This window comes from Haematobia irritans, chromosome 5, assembly GCF_050003625.1.
Source record: "Haematobia irritans isolate KBUSLIRL chromosome 5, ASM5000362v1, whole genome shotgun sequence".
In the NCBI taxonomy this organism is placed as follows: domain Eukaryota; kingdom Metazoa; phylum Arthropoda; class Insecta; order Diptera; family Muscidae; genus Haematobia; species Haematobia irritans.
In genome coordinates, this window is record NC_134401.1 from 24,760,669 (window position 1) to 24,777,564 (window position 16,896).

At 34.8% G+C, this 16,896-nt stretch overlaps 2 non-coding genes across 2 annotated transcripts; both read left to right on the forward strand.

The window, feature by feature from the left end:
• Positions 1 to 1,084: 1,084 nt before the first annotated feature.
• Positions 1,085 to 1,156, forward strand: TRNAE-UUC (transfer RNA glutamic acid (anticodon UUC)). The gene has a single exon. It is a non-coding gene; the product is annotated as a tRNA-Glu (tRNA).
• A 2,865-nt stretch (positions 1,157 to 4,021) lies between these two features.
• TRNAE-UUC (transfer RNA glutamic acid (anticodon UUC)) lies at positions 4,022 to 4,093 on the forward strand. Its single transcript has one exon. It is a non-coding gene; the product is annotated as a tRNA-Glu (tRNA).
• The last annotated feature ends 12,803 nt before the right edge of the window (positions 4,094 to 16,896 follow it).

Genomic DNA, 16,896 nt, shown 5'->3' on the forward strand with positions numbered 1-16,896 from the left:
ATAAAATTTTCTAAAGAAATAAAATGTTCATAAAATTATTTATAGAAATTAGATGTTGACAAAATTTTTATAGAAGTAAAATATTGATAAAATTTTCTATAGAAATGAAATTTTTGATAAAACTTTTTATAGAAATAGAATTTTCTATAGAAATCAAATTTTAATAAAATATGGCCCATTTGCAGTGCCATCCGACCTAAATCAATAACTACTTAATCCAAGTTTCAAGTCTATAGCTTGTTTTGTTCGAAAGCTAGCGTGATTTCAACAGACGGACGGACATGCGTAGATCGACTCAGAATTTCACCCCAACCCAGACTATATATACTTTATGCGGTCTTAGAGCAATATTTCGATGTGTTACAAACAGAATGACAAAGTTAATAGAAAGCCCCATCCTATGGTGGTGGGTATAAAAAACAAACAAAAAACACAAAAAAAAAATACTTTTGCTAGTTACATAAAAAAACATAACAAATTTAAACATTTACCTTGTTAGAATTATTCATTTTATCCTCAATAAGCTAACTTATAAATACACCTTATATCTTACGAAACACAAACTGAATGACTTCTTTTCTCATTAAGCATGATTCCATATTTTGTCATAACATACTCGAGAACTATTCAAATTCCCGAAACTCCCGTTTAATGTTCGAGTATTCTCGGTTATCTCGTTTCACCAAATGCAATCGAATGTTTGCTTGCGACCGAGAATTGAAACAAATGCACAAGTTCAATGATGTGACGTCACAACAGCATTCACTCGATACTGATTTAATGGGTTTGATTCAAACCATGTCTCATTCATACATTTACATTCATTCGAACCGATTCGGTCAAGCCAGAGTATTCATTCTATTCATTCGATCAATGAAGATTATTCAGTCTTCTCGAACCGTTTCATGAGTTCAGTTGTGTGCGCTATGAATGAATGTTCTCATGCAATGCTCTAGTAAATATAATACTAATGATAAATGCAAGAAAATATCACAATTAAGTTTCAATGATGGTTGTGAAATACATTTTGGATTGCTGGCAGGATGATCGAGGCCATAAATAATCTCAATTTATTAAACATATATCCCATATGGTCTAGTGGCTAGGATATCTGGCTTTCACCCAGAAGGCCCGGGTTCGATTCCCGGTATGGGAAGTTATTTTTCTCACATTAACTTTTCAGATGTGGTGTCGTACGACTTTTGTCAATGAAGTTTTTTTAATATGGTTTACATTAACAGGTTGGCTGATAAGTCCCCGGTCCAACAAAGAAACCCACATTTTTTTGTCAAAATTCGTTTTTATTATTCAACATAGTTCCCTTCAAGAGCGATACAACGTTTATAACGACCTTCCAATTTTTTGATACCATTTTGGTAGTACTCCTTCGGTTTTGCCTCAAAATAGGCCTCAGTTTCGGCGATCACCTCTTCATTGCAGCCAAATTTTTTCCCTGCGAGCATCCTTTTGAGGTCTGAGAACAAGAAAAAGTCGCTGGGAAGCAATTCGAAGCCCAATTCATGAATTTTTGCCATCGTTCTCAATGACTTGTGGCACGGTGCGTTGTCTTGGTGAAACAACACTTTTTTCTTCTTCATATGGGGCCGTTTTGCCGCGATTTCGACCTTCAAACGCTCCAATAACGCCATATAATAGTCCCTTCTCAAGATAATCGATAAAAATTATTCCGTGCGCATCCCAAAAAACAGAGGCCATTACTTTGCCAGCGGACTTTTGAGTCTTTCCACGCTTCGGAGACCCACTCAGCCGACTGTCGATTGGACTCAGGAGTGTAGTGATGGAACCATGTTTCATCCATTGTCACATATCGACGGAAAAACTCGGGTATATTACGAGTTAACAGCTGCAAACACCGCTCAGAATCATCAACACGCTGTTGTTTTTGGTCAAATGTGAGCTCGCGCGGCACCCATTTTGCACAGAGCATCCGCATATCCAAATATTGATGAATGATATGCCCAACACGTTCCTTTGATATCTTTAAGGCCTCTGTTATCTCGATCAACTTCATTTTACGGTCATTCAAAATCATTTTGTGGATTTTTTTGATGTTTTCGTCGGTAACCACCTCTTTCGGGCGTCCACTGCGTTCACCGTCCTCCGTGCTCATTTCTCCACGCTTGAATTTTGCATACCAATCAATTATTGTTGATTTCCCAGGGCAGAGTCCGGAAACTCATTATCAAGCCAAGCTTTTGCTTCCACCGTATTTTTTCCCTTCAGAAAACAGTATTTTATCAAAACATGAAATTCCTTTTTTCCATTTTTTTCACAATAATAAAAGTTGCTTCACAAAAGACGCTCTATCTCACAAACTAATTGACTTACAGACGTCAAATTTTGACACGAATCATTTGAAGGTTGGTACTATATAAAAATAATATGCATTTAATACTAGTGACGCCATCTATATGTCAGACCGGGGACTTATCAGCCAACCTGTTAGCACACAGTGGTTTCTATTCTTATCTCTCGATTTTGCTCTATGAGTATGTAAAAAAACGCTATATGGCTTTCCAGATGTACACGTTTAATTAGTAAACGTACAGGTTTTTGGTTATTTTCTCTATGTACTGATTTTGTGAATGTATTGAAAACAATACTCAAAAAAAAAAAAAAAAAAACAATATGGTTTTTGTACTGCTTTTTTCTACATCATTTAAGGTACAGTTTTGTTTCCATCAGCTTCGTACGTTTTTGCTTCACCATACTTAGGAAATTAGGACTCATTTTCAAATATGTATATAACCATAGCGATAGGAGAAATTGGAACACTTGCTTATAAGCATTTCTTATGGGAAGACAAAAAACCAGGGGTAGCAGCGCAACAAATCCGCAAAACGCAAACCTCTATTTTCTGACCTACATTAATATATAATACGAAATTTGTATACATCCAGCAAACAATGGAGCACTATTTCAGCAGGATTGTAAGGGAGAGAGGCAGTAACAACTGCTTACAAAACAACCGAATCATCGCTGATTTTGGGGGCGATGTCCCGATTTAGAGCAGCTTCTACATAGCGCTGATATAATTGCTCATTTCAATAACAATATTGCTCAGAAGTGAGCAATATTTTTATTGGTATGAAGGAAAACATCACTACTTTTCGTGCATCTATACGGCATGAATTGGTTGCAATAACGTCAACGAATGATCATAAACTAATTTGATTACTCGTTTACGTTATTGCCACCGATACATGCAGTGTGGATGCACTGCCTACTTTATTGTATACCAAAAAGCGCAACTAAATTTTACTGCTGAAATATTTTTTTGCTGGGATAGTTTATGGATAGGACATTTAATTGGAAGAAATTTTATGACGAAACATGGAATGTTTCAAAAGTTATTGACAATTCAAAATTGTGCGTTTTGCGAATTTATAAACTAGACCTAGTGTTGCCATGGCTTACCAAATTTTTGAACTCACCACTAGGCATTTTTGTTGCCTAGTCTCGTGAACATTCCTGTATTTGCAAATAACAAGATATTACACGTTTTTATTCTACTCTAATATTAAATTTTGAAAAATGATATTTTCTATCCCAAATAAGTTGTGTTCCAAACATCCAATTCACTGTTATAAATACTGATATTCGTTTCTCAAAGAAAAGAACTTAATACTAAGCATTATGGTTACGTTATAATTCACTTTTATTTTTTTTTTTTTATTGCAAATGTAAATCATATAAGAATTTTATAAATGTGTGGTGAACATTTTTTCAGCTATGATGGTTGCAACGAACATGTGCTTCGTAAGGTGTTGGCTATTGTATGGTGTTTTTAACAAAGTTATCGATAAAGCGAATTTGATTTCACCTCGATAATTTAAAATTTGCAGCTGGCAATATCCTACTAAATATACTAAGGTGACATCTGGATTGATTTGGTTGCAATACCAATATTATGGTGGTTTTCTTTACTTTCCTCTTAGTTTGTGTTATAGCCGCTAGGTGTCTTGGTACTTAAAGCGAAAATGGTTCACAGTTCCCTATATCCCATATGGTCTAGTGGCTAGGATATCTGGCTTTCACCCAGAAGGCCCGGGTTCGATTCCCGGTATGGGAAAGTTTTTTTTTTTTTTTTTTTTTAAATCTTTTATTATATTATTTTCTTTTATTATTTTTGCCTTAAAATGTTTATCCATATATTTCGATTTTTGTTCCTGATATATTATTGCAGTTTTATGATTTTACACGAACATGCAGACAATGATATAACGAAGTTGTTTTTGGCTGTAGAATAATGTGAGGTCTTGATAACCCACGTAGACTGAGCAGGAAGAAAGAAGACTAGAAACGCACAAAGTGATAGGGAACGATGGTAGGAAATCCCTATGGGAGTCGAAACAATAGTTAAAACTAGAGAACTATTACACGGGATAAGACCCATAGCCCAGAGGGCCATGTCGAGTAGAAGCGATACAACGAGAGAGTTGATGTAACTATGATAAAAATAATATTAACAAGTATATACGGCCGTAAGTTCGGCCAGGCCGAAGCTTATGTACCCTCCATCATGGATTGCGTAGAAACTTCTTCTAAACACTGCCATCCAGAATCGAATTACTTAAGTTGCGGTAACGCTTGCCGATGGCAAGGCATCTTAAAACCTCCTAACACCATCTTCTAAATTGTATGCAAGTCCATACGTGGTATATATTACATCAAAAAAGATCGATCCAATACGTATATAATTCAGTTTGACAAAGTAGACATAAAATTTTGACAAAATTTTCTACAGAAATAAAATTTTAACAAAATTTTCTATAGAAATAAAATTTTCACAAAATTTTCTATAGAAATAAAAATTTTGACAAAATTTTCTATAGAAAGAAAATTTTGACAAACATTTCTACAGAAATAAAATGTTAACAAAATTTTCTATAGAAATAAACTTTTGACAAAATTTTCTATAGAAATAAAATCTTGGTAGATGATTTTTGGCTCGAGTCGCAACCATGATTATGAACCGAATAAAATTTGAAAAAAAATTTCTATAGAAATAAAATTTTGACAAAATTTTCTATAGAAATAAAATTTTGACAAAATTTTTTTATAGAAATAAAATTTTGACAATGGTGAAAATTTTATTATGAACCGAATAAAATTTTAACAAAATTTTCTCTAGAAATAAAATTTTGACAAAATTTTCTATAGAAATAAAATTTTGGTAGATTATTTTTGGCTCTAGTGGCAACCATGATTATGAACCGATATGGACCAATTTTTGTGTGATTGGACCAATTTTGGTAAGGTTGTTAGCGACCATATACTAACACCACGTTCCTAATTTGAACCGGATCGGATGAATTTTGCTCCTCCAAGAGGCTCCGGAGGTCAAATCTGGAGAACGTTTTATATGGGGGCTATATATAATTATGGACCGATATGGACCAATTCTGGCACGGTTGTTAAAGATCATATATATATACTAACACCATGTTCCAAATTACAACCGGATTGGATGAAATTTGCTTCTCTTGGAGACTTCGCAAGCCAAATCTGGGGGCTATACATAATTATGAACCGATGTGGACCAATTTTTGCATGGTTGTTAGAGACCATATACCAATATCATGTACCAAATTTCAGGCGGATCGGATGAAATTTGCTTCTCTTTGAGGCTCCGCAACCCAAATCTGGGGATCGGTTTATATAAGGGCTATATATAATTATGGACCGATGTGGACCAATTTTTGCATGGTTATTAGAGACCATATACCAACACCATATACCAAATTTCAGCCGGATCGGATGAAACATGCTTCTGTTAGAGGCTCCACAAGCCAAATCTGAGGGTCCTTTTATATGGGGGCTATACGTAAAAGTGGACCGACATGGCCCATTTTCAATACCATCCGACCTACATCGATAACAACTACTTGTGCCAAGTTTCAAGTCGATAGCTTGTTTCGTTCGGAAGTTAGCATGATTTCAACAGACGGACGGACGGACGGACATGCTTAGATCGACTCAGAATTTCACCACGACCCAGAATATATATACTTTATGGGGTCTTAGAGCAATATTTCGATGTGTTACAAACGGAATTACAAAGTTAATATACCCCCATCCTATGATGGAGGGTATAAAAATTATTAACACATAATAATTTCCATGAACTCAAATAAAAACAAGTAAGGAAAGTCTAAAGTCGGGCGGGGCCGACTATATTATACCCTGCACCACTTTGTAGATCTAAATTTTCGATACCATATCACATCCGTCAAATGTGTTGGGTGTTATATATAACGGTTTGTCCCAAATACATGCATTTAAATATCACTCGATTTGGACAGAATTTGATAGACTTTTACAATTTTAGTAAAAAAAATATGGAAAACATTTAAATCTGAAGCAATTTTAAGGAAACTTCGCAAAAGTTTATTTATGATTTATCGCTCGATATATATGTATTAGAAGCTTAGGAAAATTAGAGTCATTTTTACAACTTTTCGATTAAGCAGTTGCGATTTAACAAGGAAAATCTTGGTATTTTGACCATTTTTGTCGAAATCAGAAAAACATATATATGGGAGCTATATCTAAATCTGAACCGTTTTTAATCAAATTTGGCACACATGACTATACTACCAGTTGTACTCCTTGTGCAAAATTTCAAGCTAATCGGGATAAAACTCTGGCTTCTGGGTCCATATAAGTGCATATCGGGCGAAAGATATATATGGGAGCTATATCTAAATCTGAATCAAATTTGGCACGCATAGCTACAATGCCAAATCTACTCCCTGTGCAAAATTTCAACCAAATTGGGTCAAAACTCTGGCTTCTGGGGCCATATAAGTCCATATCGGGCGAAAAATATATATGGAAGCTATATCTAAATCTGAACCGATTTCAATCAAATTTTGCACACTTGACTATACAACTAATTGTATTCCTAGTGCGAAATTTCAACCAAATTCGGCCAAAAATCTGGCTTCTGGGGTCATATAAGTCCATATCGGGCGAAAGATATATATGGGAGCTATATCTACATCTGAACCGATTTCAATCAAATTTTGCACACTTGACTATACGACTAAGTGTTATGTTTGTACAAAATTTCAAGCAAATCGGTATAAAACTCTGGCTGCTGGGTCCATATTAGTGCATATCGGGCGAAAGATATATATGAGAGCTATATCTAAATCTGAACCGATTTCTTCCAAAATCAATAGGGTTCTATTCTGACCCAAATTAGGAACATGTGCCAAATTTGAAGGCGATTGGACTTAAATTGCGACCTAGACTTTGATCACAAAAATGTGTTCACAGACAGACGGACGGACGGACAGACAGACAGACGGACATGGTTATATCGACTCAGGGACCCACCCTGAGCATTATTGCCAAAGACACCATGTGTCTATCTCGTCTCCTTCTGGGTATTACAAACATATGCACTATATAATAAACTGGTCTTAGCAATTCCTTTTGTCGAGGTAGGTAGTCGAAAATTTAATTATAAGTTGTTTTTGTCTCATAAGTTGTTTATGTCGAAAAAAGTCGAAATCTAATAATTGTAATTCGATTAAAAAATCTAAATCGAACTTTAAAAAAACTTTAAAACGAAAAAAACTTTAAAACGTGCAATAATTAAAAATTTGAAAACATTTTCTATAGAAGTAAAATTTTGCCAAAATTTTCTATAGAAATAAAATTTGACAAAATTTTCTATAGGAATAACATTTTGACAAAATTTTCTATAGAAAAAAAATTTGACAAAATTTTCTATAGAAATAAAATTTTGACAAAATTTTCTATAGAAATAAAATTTTGACAAAATTGTCTATAGAAATAAAATTTTGGTAGATTATTTTTGGCTCGAGTGGCAACCATGATTATGAACCGGTATGGACCAATTTTTGTGTGATTGCGGATCGGCTATATATAACTATAGATCGATATGTACCAATTTTGGCATGGTTATTAGCGGCTATATACTAACACCACGTTCCAAATTTCAACCAGATCGGATGAATTTTGCTCCTGGAAGAGGCTCCGGAGTTCAAATCTGGGGAACGGATTATATGGGGGCTATATATAATTATGGACCGATAGGGACTAATTTTTGCATGGTTGTTAGATACCATATACTAACATCACGTACCAAATTTCAACCGAATCGGATGAATTCTGCTCCTCTAAGAGGCTCCGGAGGTCAAATCTGGGGATCATGTACCAAATTTCAGCCAGATGGGATGAAATAAGCTACTCTTAGAGGCTCCACAAGCTAAATCTGGGGGTCCGTTTATATGGGGGCTATACGTAAAAGTGGACCGATATGGCCCATTTGCAATACCATCCGACCTACATCAATAACAACTACTTGTGCCAAGTTTGAAGTCGCTAGCTTGTTTCGTTCGGAAGTTAGCGTGATTTCAACAGACGGACGGACGGACGTGCTTAACATAGATCGACTCAGAATTTCACCACGACCCAAAATATATATACTTTATGGGGTCTTAGAGCAATATTTCGATGTGTTACAAAGGGAATGACAATGTTGATATACCCATCATCCTATGGTGGTGGGTATAAAAAGCGGAAAACTCGTAAACTAGGCGCTTTTCAAATTGTAAAAGGTTGAAAACTCGAAAGTCGACGTTTTGTTTCTGATAAAATCAGCGTTTTGTGGTGGGTTTAAAAAATACTTAAATCATTGGCAAATATTCTGCTATTTGCATCCATGAACTAGTACAAATTTAATTTGGTCGACATGTTGCAAACCCGCGGGGATGTCCGTCCCGCTTTTTGGCCTTCTCTTAAGAAAAGTCGCCGGAAAATGTAATCGCCTACCGTTAGGCGCTATGATTGTGTTTACCTACCTAAATGTATGTCAATTGAAATGAACATGTTTGGTCAATAAGAATTCTTAAAAAATTCGCCCACTTTTTGCCTGATACATACATTTGTCTTAAATTATTTTTAATATTTTATTTTTTTTTGCCTTGTACGCTAAGAATGTCCATATTTCGCATTTTCAAAGTTTTGGCTAATCTTTGTGTTCCGTCTTAAACATTGTCCGAATTATTTTAATTGTAACTTTTATTTTGACTCTTTAACAGTTTTGACACTTTCATGTTACCAGATTGGCAGTGGAGATTTTTTATTGTAAGGCTATAATATTTCTTTCTTAGATAGGGATGCCATTATAGATACAATGATTCAAAAAGGGAATTGCCAAATGCCGTGTAATGCAGAAATTCTTAATTTAGACCATTGGTATAGGTAAAATGTTTTTTGTTTTGGGTGGGGGGGGGGGGGGGGGGGGGGGGAAATCAGGAGCTTCATAGATGGTAGATGGCTTTAAGAGTAGATTGGCGGAAGTAACCGGATAACCGGTTATTCGATTCTATAGTGTTCGTTTATAAAACCGGTTCTAATGAAATGTTCACAACTAGATCATCTCCTATGTATCCGTGTTAGGTATACATGTTAAAATTTGGAACCGGTTTTTATAAAACCACATATAACTCAAAAACTATTCACTGGTAGTTTGATACCCTGTTAAGCTCAATGACAAGGTATCTCATTTTTATGGCCGAGTCAGAACGGCGTTTCACATTACACTTAAATTACATAAAGAAGCTTTGAATAGCCTCAGAAGTATCACCAGCATTACTGAGTGGTGATAATCCACCAATTGAAACTGGCCATCCTAAAGAGAATCGGAGATAACCATAAATTAAACAAGTATATACAGCACTAAGTTCGGCCGGGCCGAATCTTAAATACCCACCACCATGAACCAAATATTAGGATTTCCTTTGAAATTTCAGGAGGGCTTGAGGACACTTCCCGAAGATAAATTTAAAGATTTCACCAATGAGGACTATATCAGATTCTGGATTTATAAGAACCCTTTTTGTTTGAGTTTTAGAGGAATTATTAAAATCTCTTGTAAATGTGCAAGAAAATTATAAAAAAAAACGTTTTGATTTGAAATCTTAAATCTGTAGAAGTAAAATCTGGAAATTTTACATTGAGTTTCAAGCAATTTTCATGATCAGTGCGCCTTCTACACCCTCAAGAAGTGAAGTCGGTCTATATGGAGGCATTACTAAATGGACCGATAAAAACTTAATCCGATACACGTTTTTGTGAGCCTAAAATACCAGAATATTTACAATTTCAGGCAAATCAGATAAAAACTACGGTTTCTAGAAACCCAAGGAGTTAAATCGGGAGATCGTTCTTATGGGGGCTATACTAAAATATGGACCGATACTCACCGTTTTTGGCACACCTATTTATGACCCGAAAATACCTCTAGATTTCCAATTTCAGGCAAATAGGATAAAAACTTCGGATTCTAGAAGCCCAAGAAATAAAATCGGGAAATCGGTCTATATGGGGGCTATACCAAAATATGGACCGATACTCACCATTTTCGGCACACCTCTTTATGGTCCTAAAATACCTCTAGATTTCCAATTTCAGATAAATTGAATAAAAACTGCGGTTTCTATAAGCCCAAGAAGTAAAATCGGGAGATCGGTCTATATGGGGGATATACCAAAATATGCACCGATACTCACAATTTTTGGCACACGTATTTGTGGTCCTACAATACCTCTAGATTTCCAATTTCAGGTAAATTGAATAAAAACTGCGGTTTCTATAAGCCCAAGAAGTAAAATCGGGAGATCGGTCTATATGGGGGATATACCAAAACATGGACCGATACTCATCATTTTTGGCACACCTCTTTATGGTCATCAAGTACCTCCAGATTTCAAATTTCAGGCAAATTGGATAAAAACTACGATTTCTATAAGCCCAAGACCCCAAATCGGGAGGTCGGTTTATATGGCTATATCAAAACCTGGATCGATATAGCCCATCTTCGAACTTGACCTGCCTGCAGACAAAAGACGAGTTTGTGCAAAATTTCAGCACGATTGCTTCATTATTGAAGACTGTAGCGTGATTACAACAGACAGACAGACGAACAGACGGATATCGTTATATCGTCTTAGAATTTCTCCCTGATCAAGAATATATATACTTTATATAGTCGGAAATCGATATTTCGATGTGTTACAAAGGGAATGACAAACTTATTATACCCCCGTCACCATTCTGTGGTGGTGGGTATAAAAAGAGGAAACAATTATGTGTAGTGCTCATTATTTCTAAATTCTCCTTATAACCGGGGATATCAACCGGTTTCCGGTAAAAAAAAAGTATAACGTCACATTCCGAAATTCATGTACTTTCCCATTCTTGCGGTTCACTAAAACCGGTTCTAATTCGAAACCTATTTTCGAATAACATAAACTTTTAATGGCTACAATAAAATTCATCAGCAAATGTCTCCGTTTCTAGCAGTGATATCTGCACAAACTAGATTTTCATGGATAGACAGAAATATTGGATATACTTTACTACCGGTTACTCAGAACTTTTAGATCGAGTACTAATTTCTTTATAGCAGGTTTTGTAAAAAAAACGGCTCAAACACATATTTTTTAAACTAAAACCGTAACCGGACAATCGGATAAACTCGACTAGAAAATAATTAATAAAATGTTTATGAAGGAATTTTTATGGGCTTAAATATCCGGTTTTCAGGCTACGTCCGCAAATTGGTTACTTTATGGTTACTTTATTTCAAGTGTTATAGCTAAATTTGAATCGCTCCCAATTTTCTATCCAAAAATGTATTACTCTACTTACAGATCCAAAATATACGCCGATAACCAATTTTTATCGTCATCATTCCTTTGCCAACAATGACATCTCTAAAGTTGATCGTCTCTCCTTTCGTTTATCATTGAAACATTTAGCATTGCTTGCTTGTTTTGTTCCTCTGTGGACAATGTTGCAAGTCTTCCTGTTACTTTTGTTTCCGATGATAAACTGCTTGGCAAGTTCTTCTTCTTCTATCCCTGGTCATTTTTAGTTTTCCTTCGAAATTGAACCCAAGGATTTTGGTCAAATAATGGAGTTTCTTAAGTTTTGCGACAGTTTACAAACAAATGTGGATTGCAATTTGGCGCTTCATTCTTCTTGTGTCCCACACTGGATTTCCAACTTCATTTGAGTTTGCATTAAGTTTTTGCATTGTCCTTGGTGTATAAGTCCAAAAGAGCACTTGTATTGTTTGGACTTTTTTGCATGAGATGGGGGAGTGATGATGGTGGTTTAGTTTCCCTTTGTCTTCTTTCTGGAAATGACCATGATACTATAGTTGACTGCTGGGATGTATTCGTTTTAGGAGAGTAACTGGTAAATGTGAAAGTTTCACAAGGATCTTTGGATAAAATTTTTTGGTAGTTTATTTCAAATGTCAATTTGAATTTTCAAATATAATTCACAGGGTGGCTGATATGTAACACATAGTAAGGAGCTTTATTTTTTAATTTTCTGGTTCAAAAGCCAAAAATGTCGGAAATAACATCAAATTTTAGAATCAGTTTAGAATTTTTCGAATTAGCCACCGGATCGGATTAAATTTGCTCCTCCCGTTGCGTCTGGAGGTCACATTTGGGAATGGGTTCATATGGAGGCTATATATAATTATGGGCCGCTATACACCATTATTTTGCATGGATATTGACATCATATACTAAATTTCAACTGGATCGGATAAAAGTTTGCTCCTCCCAGATGAAGCGAAATTAGGTTAGGTTAGGTTAGGTGGCAGCCCGATGTATCAGGCTCACTTAGACTATTCAATCCATTGTGATACCACAGTGGTGAACTTCTCTCTTATCACTGAGTGCTGCCCGATTCCATGTTAAGCTCAATGACAAGGGACCTAATTTTTATGTTATAGCCGAGTCCGAACGGCGTTCCACATTGCAGTGAAACCACTTTGATAAGTTTTGAAACCCTCAGAAATGTCACCAGCATTACTGAGGTGGGATAATCCACCGCTGAAAAACTTTTTGGTGTTCGGTCGAAGCAGGAATCGAACCCACGACCTTGCGTATGCAAGGCGGGCATGCTAAACATTGCACCACGGTGGCTCCCAGCGAAATTAAAATCTGGGGGTCCGTTTATATGGGTCCGACATTACCCATTTGCCATTCCATTGTCTACAGAATGAACATATTGACAAAATTTTCTATAGAATTAAAATTTAAAAAAATTTTCTATAGAATTAAATTTTGACAAAATTTTCTATAGAAATAAAATTTTGACAATATTTTCCATAGAAATAACATTTTGAAAAAAAAAATTTTTTCTATAGAAATAAAATTTTAACAAAATTTCTATAGAACTAAAATTTTGACAAAATTTTCTATAGAAATAAAATTTTGATAAAATTGTCTATAGAATGAACATTTTGACAAAGTTTTTTTATAGAAATAAAATGTTGACAAAATTTTTTATAGAAATAAAATTTTGACAAAAGTTTCTATATGCTAGCTGTGATGCTGCATGCGAACGTAAGCTTAATTTGACGGTTTGTTTGATTTTAGGCTTATGTTGTTTCTCCATCGGATAATTTACTCACACGAACCATTTTATTTATATGATATGATACGGTTTGCTAGGTCTAACAGAGGAAAAATTATTGTTCCAATTCGGTGTCAATGTCATGTTTCAGATTGGCATTTCTACATAAATGCAGTACGCCTATATTACCTCATGACATTCAACTGACAAGCAACACAATGCAATTTAAAAAACGTTTATTTGATCATTATACAAATGTACAATAAATATAGTAAATCAAAATCAGTTTCATTTATATTTTTTTTAAATTTGTTATTTATCTTCATTTTTCTTTTTATATATAATTTTTTTTTTGATATTAATTCATTCATTAATTTTTCACTCATTTAATTTATTACTTTAATTTATATTTTAATTTTTTTTCTTAAATTTATTTATACACTTTATTTCTCATTTTTATTTTCTTTTTTACTCAAACAAACAACTGTTGTAGTTAAGTTCATTTCTGTTTTTTTTATGTTCAAATTATTTTATTTTAATTTAATAATTTTAAATTAATAATATAAGGTCCATAATTATATATAGCCCCCATATAAACCGTTCTCCAGATTTGAGCCTCTTGGTCTCTAACATCCATGCAAAAATTGGTCCACATAGGTTCATAATTATATATAGCCCCCATATAAACCGATCCCCAGATTTGGCTTGCGGAGCCTCTAAGAGAAGCAAATTTCATCCGATACGGTTGAAATTTGGAACATGGTGTTAGTATATGGTCTCTAACATTCGATGGGGTTCAAATTTGGAACGTGGTGTTAGTATATGGCCGCTAACAACCATGCAAAAATTGGTCAATATCGGTCTATAGTTATAAAGGGTGATTCTTTTGAGGTTAGGATTTTCATGCATTAGTATTTGACAGATCACGTGGGATTTCAGACATGGTGTCAAAGAGAAAGATGCTCAGTATGCTTTGACATTTCATCATGAATAGACTTACGATCTGCCACAACGTCGAATTTTCAGTGAATTGGCCCTAGAAAAGTTGGCAGAAAATCCGCTTTTTTATCGACAAATTTTGTTCAGCGATGAGGCTCATTTCTGGTTGAATGGCTACGTAAATAAGCAAAATTGCCGCATTTGGAGTGAAGAGCAACCAGAAGCCGTTCAAGAACTGCCCATGCATCCCGAAAAATGCACTGTTTGGTGTGGTTTGTACGCTGGTGGAATCATTGGACCGTATTTTTTCAAAGATGCTGTTGGACGCAACGTTACGGTGAATGGCGATCGCTATCGTTCGATGCTAACAAACTTTTTGTTGCCAAAAATGGAAGAACTGAACTTGGTTGACATGTGGTTTCAACAAGATGGCGCTACATGCCACACAGCTCGCGATTCTATGGCCATTTTGAGGGAAAACTTCGGAGAACAATTCATCTCAAGAAATGGACCGGTAAGTTGGCCACCAAGATCATGCGATTTGACGCCTTTAGACTATTTTTTGTGGGGCTACGTCAAGTCTAAAGTCTACAGAAATAAGCCAGCAACTATTCCAGCTTTGGAAGACAACATTTCCGAAGAAATTCGGGCTATTCCGGCCGAAATGCTCGAAAAAGTTGCCCAAAATTGGACTTTCCGAATGGACCACCTAAGACGCAGCCGCGGTCAACATTTAAATGAAATTATCTTCAAAAAGTAAATGTCATGGACCAGTCTAACGTTTCAAATAAAGAACCGATGAGATTTTGCAAATTTTATGCGTTTTTTTTTTAAAAAAGTTATCAAGCTCTTAACAAATCACCCTTTATATAGCCGATCCCCATTCACACAAAAATTGGTCCATATCGGTTCATAATCATGGTTGCCACTCGAGCCAAAATAATCTACCAACATTTTATTTCTATAGAAAATTTTGTCAAAATTTTATTCCTATAGAAAATTTTGTCAAAATTTTATTTGTGTGGAAATTTTTGTTAAAATTTAATTTCTATAGAAAATTTTGTCAAACTGAATTATATACGATTTTAATCGGTCTTTTTTAATTTAATATATACCACGTATGGACTTACTTACAATTTAGAAGACGGTGTTAGGAGGATTTAAAATAACTTGCCATCGGCAAGCGTTACCGCAACCCAAGTAATTCGATTATGGATGGCAGTGTTTACACAGAGAATACAGATTGGTTGGGACAATCGAATTTATTGCCAACCTCCTTTTGGCAGTTGTAACAACCACTTGGCAGTTGTGCCACCCGACTGATTTGGTCGACACAACCAATATCAAATATGGTGTTGGTTGGGTCTGCCGACCACATTGGTTGTTGCTACCTTCATCATTCGGTTGTGTTGCCCAACTTTGATAATACTAATTACCGAATTAAAAACTAATTTCTTTCCAGTTAAATATTATATTTTATTTTATTAAAATATATGTATATAATATATCTAAATACAAAGTAGGTGACATCGAAAGATGAAAATTGCACTAAATCAACTCATGTACCCTCTGCCATAAATTGGCGAAATCATCCTATACAAAAAGAAATCTTTACTAAAAATAAAATAAAAATTGATTAATAAAAGGAATGGTAATATTCGTGTTGAAATCAACTAAATACGATAGAACATCGGCCGGGCCTTATCTTAATGGTGAAAATCGGTTACTAGCAACTTGCAAATAATTACAAACCACCCTATTTGTGGACATAAGTTCACAATTCACCAAATGTCTTGGAGAGGTCCAGCCCATTTGTAAAAATGTCTAAAATCTAAAAAGGTTTTCGGGAACCTCCTCAACCTCCATGATTATTTTTGATAGATGCTAAATATTAAGATTGTTGAGTTATTTTGAGTCCTCTAAAAAAATTATTTACAATACAAAACATTGTTTTGAATTTTTTGTCCCGAGAAAACATTTCTTATACCATTCATGATGTACTGTGATCCCATTCATGGTGAAGAGAAGATAAAATTTTATGTTTTTGTTATCGTTGTCGCTATTTAAAATTTTGTAATAAAATTCTTTATTCTTCTCTTAAAAAAAAACAAAAACAAATGACATTTTATAAATATTTTAAATGATATTCGGCTATGAATAATATATGACAAAGGTGGTTACTAAATGACAGTTAAAATTTTTCCTTACGGATGGTCGTATCAACCAATATGAATCAAAATTATTCAAAGGAGGTAAATTTGGTTACTACAACCATTTATGTTGTGGCACAACAGAAAATCTGTTGAAAATCTCATCAAATGGATACAGGTATGAATAAACATATGTAAATACAGAAAATTGGTATAAACAACTAATATTTATTTCTACATATAGAATGTTCATAAGAACAACCGAATTCCAACCATTCTCTTCTCTGGGTGTAGAAGAAGTTTCTACGCAATCCATGGTGGAGGGTACATAAGCTTCGGCCTGGCCGAACTTACGGCCGCATATACT